Source organism: Carlito syrichta, unplaced genomic scaffold, assembly GCF_000164805.1.
Source record: "Carlito syrichta isolate Samal-C Ts95f unplaced genomic scaffold, Tarsius_syrichta-2.0.1 Scaffold287748, whole genome shotgun sequence".
In the NCBI taxonomy this organism is placed as follows: Eukaryota; Metazoa; Chordata; class Mammalia; order Primates; family Tarsiidae; genus Carlito; species Carlito syrichta.
Window position 1 is genome coordinate 107204 of NW_007231844.1, and position 7096 is coordinate 114299.

General features: G+C 43.6%; 1 protein-coding gene across 2 annotated transcripts in view; it reads right to left on the bottom strand.

Annotated features, from left to right (window-relative positions):
• VAC14 (Vac14, PIKFYVE complex component) overlaps positions 1-7096 on the bottom strand; it is a 114741-nt gene that overhangs the window by 106446 nt on the left and 1199 nt on the right. The window lies entirely within an intron of this gene.

Below are 7096 nucleotides of genomic sequence, written 5' to 3' on the forward strand. Positions count from 1 at the left end.
TCCCGGCCACCGCAGCCTCGACTTGCTGGGCTCCGGCGATCCTTCCACCCCAGCCTTCCATGTAGCTGGAAGTACAGGCATGCGCCACTATGCCCAGCTAAGCCCTGAACTCTTATCCACTATGACACTATCCCCCTTCTCAAATATCATAGCTACCACTTGTTGAAGGCTACTGAGTGCCAGGCACTTTATGTTTATTATTTCATTTAATTCCAAACCCATTTTATTTGGTGACCTCCAAATGTCCTAACCTCTATCCTAGGTGACAGAGGTTTTCACCACTGCATCTCAAGTTCCCATGTGTTCAGAGGAGACATTCTCAGCTGTAAGGTGGGGTTAATAATTACAATAACTTTGCACTGTTTTTAGAAAATTAGATAATGCACACGCTGTGCTCTGTACTCTACACACTCAACAGTGTTAGTGTAAAGTCAGAATCAAGGAGACAAACTGTGATCTCATACATACTATACAAGATTGTGTTCATTTAATAATTCTTGGCTGAGCACCTGCTATGCTCCTAGTTCCAAGAAGGACAAACACATAAACCCAGAGCTGGCATTTATTCCTGTGATGTGAAACTTTCAGTACAGACTTGGGGCTGCTGCCTTTTTTCCCTAGCAAGTCCAACTATCCAGCCAAGTTTTCTATGGCATACCCAGGCAGCAATGTCCAAAGAGAATCTGGGGAAACATCTTCTCCATCTGCTTTGCTAAGTATTTAAGTAACTTTGTTTCCATTTGCTCACTAATCTGCAATCACCAAATGGGAAAAGCATGATGTTCACCTCTGCCTCTGGAGGGGCCTAAGACCTTCTGAAAAAGCCTGAGAATTAACTGACAGAACATATACTGAGCATGCACTGGATATAACCAGTGGAAAAACTACCAAGGAAAAACAAGAGTCAAGAGACAGAACAGGAGACCTGTTTTGATCTCAGGTGACAATAACTGTTACCACTTAATGAGAACTTCCCTCACACTGTAACAAAACACTACTGACATTCTTATTTCTATAATTGAGATAGAGTTTACATACCATAAATTCACTCTTTGAAGTGTACAAGTTAGTGGCTTTTGCTATATTCACAAAGTTGTGCAATCATCATCACAATCCATTTTAGAACATTTTTACCAATCCCAAAAGAAACCCTGTATCCATCAGTAGTCACTCCCATTTACCCAACTCCCACCCCTGAGCCCTAGGCAACCAACCATCTACTTTCTGTCCCTATAGATCTGCCAATTCCAGCCATTTCATATAAATAGAATCATGCAATATGTGGCCTTTCATGACTGGCTTCTTTCACTTGGCACAATGTTTTCAAGGGTTTTTAATTTTTATTTTTTATTTTAAAGATAAGGAAACGGAAGCACAGAGAGGTCACAAACTCAAATGCTCACAGGGGCCAGGCAAGAGATGCTAAGTGGGAATGTGGGCCCCTCAGAGTCACATCTCCCAAGTTCTTAAAAGAAGCCAGAAACCCAAATTTCATTGTGAAATTTTTAAATTTAAAATACTTTGTGATCCAGGCTAAACCAAACAGATCTGCAAGCAGGACGCAGCCCCTGACTGCCAGCCTGTGATCCCTGGATTAAGTAATTTGCTGAGGGTCCTACTGCTGAGTCAACAGCTGAGCTGGGTAGACTTCTGACCTGCACTCCAAAAACTGCCTCAAGCCACACGGTAATAAATATAGTCATGTACTGCATGGGACGTTCTGATCAGGAATGAAATGCATATACCATGGTGGGCCCTCTGAGACTACAATATTGCATTTTAACGGTACTTTTTCTGTTTGGATACACAAATATTTACCATTGTGTCTACAGTATTCAGTATAGTTACATGTGGCACAGGTTAGTGGACCATGAAGAGTGCCATCTCTCCCGGTCAGCAGTGAGACAGAGGAAGCCTTGCCTTCACCGTGCCTGGCAGAGCAAGCCCACCACACAGAGCAGAGTGCCTGCTGGCATTTTTCCCATACCTTGTATTGTCCTGGAGATGACAGCCTGGGGTCTTCCCAACCTTTTCATTAGGAATGATCAATGACTACATTAAAATCGAGAACCTACAAAACCCGGAACAGCCATTCTAAAAAACAACCTAAATCCTTTAGGAAACTCTTTGGTCATGTTGGAACAAGACTGTGGGATGGAGTGTGGGGAAACTCTCCAGGACTTGTGCATAGCTGACTCCTAACATGTAGCCAACAGATTCTGGTCACTTTAACACCACAGTGGTGGTCTTGAGAGTCTGATCTAGTCCTTCAGTTGAACCAAGCATCCATCTCTGCATTTTCAGTGTCTGAGAGTTCTGTCGTTATGTCAAAACCTCCTCTTCTTAGTGGTTTTAACCCCTCATCAGAACACCATATGTAGAATGGTCCTGTCACTTAAGCTCTGGAGAAATGAAAGCGGCAGCTAAAACCACCATGGAGATGTCCAAGTATGAAATTTATTTTATAACATATATGTACCCTTTTGGTAGGGAAAACTATTCATGTAGTGGGGAAGCCTTCTGACACAGATGAACCTGAGTTTTCTAGCCAGGTTCTAGCTGTGAAACCTTGGGAAAATTAACCTTGAGGGGTCTCTCTTTTCTCATCTAGGAAATGGGGCAACACCACCCAGCTCATAAGGCAGCTATACAAAATAAATGAGATGAGCCGGGCTCGGTGGCTCAGCCTGTAATCCCGCACCTTGGGAGGCTGAGGTGAGTGGACTGCCTGAGCCCGCGGGTTCGAGACCTGCCTGGGCAACTTGGCGAGACCTCAGCTCTACAATAAATCAAAAATCAGCTGGGCGTGGTAGCGCGTGCCTGTAGTTCCAGCTACTTGAAAGGCTAAGGCGGAAGGATCGCCGGAGCCCAGCAGGTCGAGGCTGCGGTGGCCGGGAGCGGCCACTGCACTCCAGTCTGGACAGAGTTAGACTCCAACTCAAAAAAATAAAATAAAATAAAATAAATGAGATGAGAGGTATACAATAGCCAAATAAAGAGAAGCTTCTCCATCACCCTCCCTCACCAAAATGGGACAGACAGCCCTTTATGCACATGCGCTATGATCACTGTCATGAACTGAACTATCCTTCCACCCAAATTCATATGTTGCTGCTCTGACCCTCAATGTGACTAAATTTGGAAAGAGGGCCTATAAGAAAGTAATTAAAGTTAAATGACTCAACTAGGCAAAGTGGGGACCAAAAGGAGGCCCAAATTTTACCTGTATGATGACCACTTGTATACCTAATCCTGAATTGCACTCCACATCTTTAAAAAAAAAAAGTTAAATGAGGTCATAAGGGTGGAGTTGCTGATCCCATTGGATTAGAGTCCTTATAAGACGAAACATCAGAGCTGCCCTCTCTACCTACTCCAAAAGAAGGGGTCATGCAAGCACACATGTGAGATGGCAGCTGCCTAGAAGCCAGGAGAAGAGGCCTAAAAATAAAACCTACCTTACCAGTACCTTGATCTTAAATTTCCCAGTCTCCAGAACTGTGGTATTTTGTTATGGCAGCTGGAGTAGACTGATAAAGTGTATTCCATTCTCTGGAGCACTTTAAAAAAAAGGGATTTCTAATCAAACCTTACCATGAGAGCTGGGCTCAAGCTGACAAAGAAGCTGTAGGCTTACTACTTGGGTGTGGGAAACCAGGGGGAACTTCGATGGGCAGTGAGTGCTCAGCCTCCTACTAACACCTGCCAAGCACTAGCAAGCACCAAACATACAAAGATAACACAAAGGCATGGGCCCTGCCTTCAGGGAGCTCACAGTCCAGGTGGGGTGGCAGTTTTAGAAACGACAATAGAGCTGTACCAGTTTTCCATGTGCTACTGTAATAAGTTACCATAAACTTAGTGGCTTAGAACAACACAAATCTATTATTATGGACCCTACTGAGCTAAAATCAAGGTGCTGGCAGGGCTGCATCATTTTCTGGAGGCTCCAGGAAAGAACACGTTTCCTTGCCAGCTTCTACATACAGACTGCCTGCTTTCCTTGCCTGTGGCTCCCTTCCATCTTCAAAGCCAGCTATGGTTGGGTAAGTTTTCTCATATTCCATCATTCTGACACTGACTCTTCTGCTCCCTCCTCCACATTTAAGGGCTCTTTGGGTAACATAGGGCCCACCTCAATAATCCAGAATAATCTCCCTATTTTAAGGTTGGCTGGTTAGCAGCCTTAATTCCATCTGCAACCTTAATTCCCCACTGGCACATAATGTAACCTATTCACAGGCTCCAGGGATAAGGATGTGGACAACTTTGGAAGGCCATTATTCTGCCTACCAAAAAGTGATACAAGAAGCAGTGATAAGCCAGGCTCGGTGGCTCAGCCTGTAATTCCGTGCCTTTGGGAGGCTGAGGTGAGTGGATTGCCTGAGCCCGCGCGTTCGAGACCAGCCTGGGCAGTGAGACCTCATCTCTACAATAAATCAAAAAATCAGCTGGGTGTAGTAGCGCATGCCTGTAATTCCAGTTACTCGGAAGGCTGAGGAGGAAGGATCGCCAGAGCCCAGCAGGTCGAGGGCTGCGGTGGCCGGAAGCGGCCACTGCACTCCAATCTGGGCGACAGAGTGAGACTCTAACTCAAAAAAAAAAAAAAAGAAAAAGAAAAAGAAGCAGTGATAGATAACAATTATGTAATATACATGTCACAAATAATTATAACAATTCTTTCTCTATATAACAATTGTAACATGCCCAGTACTGCATTAAGCACTTTAAAACATAAGCTCAATCAAACCCTATGGATACTGTTATTCTTATTTTACAGATGAGGAAATTGAGGCAGAGATGTTAATTAGCACCCCAAGGTCACCTAGCTAGTAAATGGGAGCTTCAACCTAAGTCATGTGGCTTCAGAGATTGCCCTTAACCACTACACCATTCAGCATCTCAAGAAACAGGGTGTCTTAGAGGAGTCACTTACCTAAGAACAGGACTAAGCACTTTCATTTCTGGAGTTCGTGAGCCAACTTAGCTACACTACACAGATAACTGCCAATATTCTGACTCTTCTTTGGTCTAGTGTCTGCAATCTATATGAGGAATTAATAGTCTATGTTTGATTGAGAGTCACTTTGATCAGGTCAAAAGAAGAATACATTCAGATGTACAATAGTCTGTGGCTGAAAGTGCTCAGACATGCAAAATGCTGGTGAAGCACAGATAACTCGGTACCTGTCTCTGAGCAATTTGTGAAACACATGTTCCGAAAATATCAAAGGAAAATACCAAAGTGACCAGCCATTCCTCACTCCAAGCATGACTGCAGAAGGCTGGAAACAGACTAGAGGGTGTTTGAAACCAGTGCTTCTAACTTAAATTGTATACAAGACACCCATGGATCTTGCTAAAATGCAGATTATAATTCCATAGGTCTAGATAAAGCTGGAGAGTCTCTTTCTAACAAGCTCTCAGAAGATCCTGATGCTGCTGTCTGTAGGCACACTTTTTTTTTGAGTTGGGGTCTCACTCTGTTGCCCAGGCTAGAGTGCAGTGGCATGATCATGACTCACCAGAGCCTTGACTTTCTGGGCTCCAGTGATTTTTCCACTTCAGCCTCCCAAATAGCTGGGGCTACAGGCATGCACTACCATGCCTAGCTAATTTTTTTTTTGTAGACACAAGGTCTCGCTATGTTGTCCAGGCTGGTCTCAAATTCCTGGGCTCAAGTGTAATCCTAAAGTGCTGGGATTACAGGAATAAGCCACTGCACCCACACTATAGGCACACTTTTGAGCCGCAATGTCCTTAGACTGCAATGTTACTTTCCCACCAAAAATCTACGGTCATCATTTATTTAAACACTAATTGTCAAATGCCACCAGGCACTGTGCTAAGTGCTGAGGATAAACAAAACAGGGTCTCTGCTTTTAAGAAGTTCACAGTCCAGTTAGGACTCTAGTAAGTTTCTCTGAATCTCACAATTCAAGGGCGATATTCAACACAAATGAACTCCATTATAGAACTACTGCAGAGTGAGAGCACTTACGCAGGTTGTGCTGGAAGCAACAATAATGTTGAGATGAAGACCTCTATTCAAGGACTCAACAGATGACTCAAGCTATGATAAAACCAGATATTTCTGAGAAGCAGAGTGGGTGAGGGACAAAACTGGATGACAGGGAAACTTCAAAGCCAACAAAACCCATAGACATGGAACCATACCTGTACATCACCTCTGGGTCCCCCTCTTCAGTATGGCAATACTCATTAAGACTTCCTAGAATTAACAAGAGCTGGGTATGAACAAAATCTGTATAAAGAGAGCAGTCAAGAAAGCAGTGCCTGATGTAGCCAGATGTTTTGGATATACTAAATATTAAATTTAGTATAAATGTGGGCTCATATCAAAGCCCACATCCTTTATGTCGAAGGAAATGAAAATCCAAACGAGTTGCAGCAGTCGTTCTCAACTGGGGCAATTTTGCCCAATAACCTTCAGGGAATATTGGCAATATCTGGACACATTTTTGATTGTTAGAACTGAAGTGCCACTACAACCAAGAATGATCTGTCTCAAAATGTGAATAGTGCTGAGGTTAAGAAAGCATGAGTTAAGGATTTGCCCCAGATCACAAAGTGAGTGTCATACCACAGATTAGAGCAGTCCAACAGAGCATTCTGCAATAATGGAAATATTCTATAATCTTTGCTGCCCAATATGGTAGCCAGTAGCCACTGTGGCTATTGAACACTTGAAATATGGGTAGTGCAACCGAGAGACTAAATTTGAAATCTTATTTAATCTTTAATAATTTAAATTTAAATAGCCACGCATGGCCAGTGGTCTTACTGAACAGGGCAGAACCACAGTCGACTTTTCCTAACTCCAACTGGTGTTCTTCCAGTTTCAGAGTCTGCTTCTTTCCACTCTTCTGAAATCATCCATCCATCTGATGCCATTGCTAAGATTTGACTGGTAAAAGATCACAAAAGGGCTGAGCTCGGTAGCTCAGCCTGTAATCCCGTGCCTTTGGGAGGCTGAGGTGAGTGGATTGCCTGAGCCCGTGGGTTCGAGACCCATCTAGGCAACTTGGCGAGACCTCATCTCTACAATAAATCAAAAATTAGCCAGGCGTGGTAG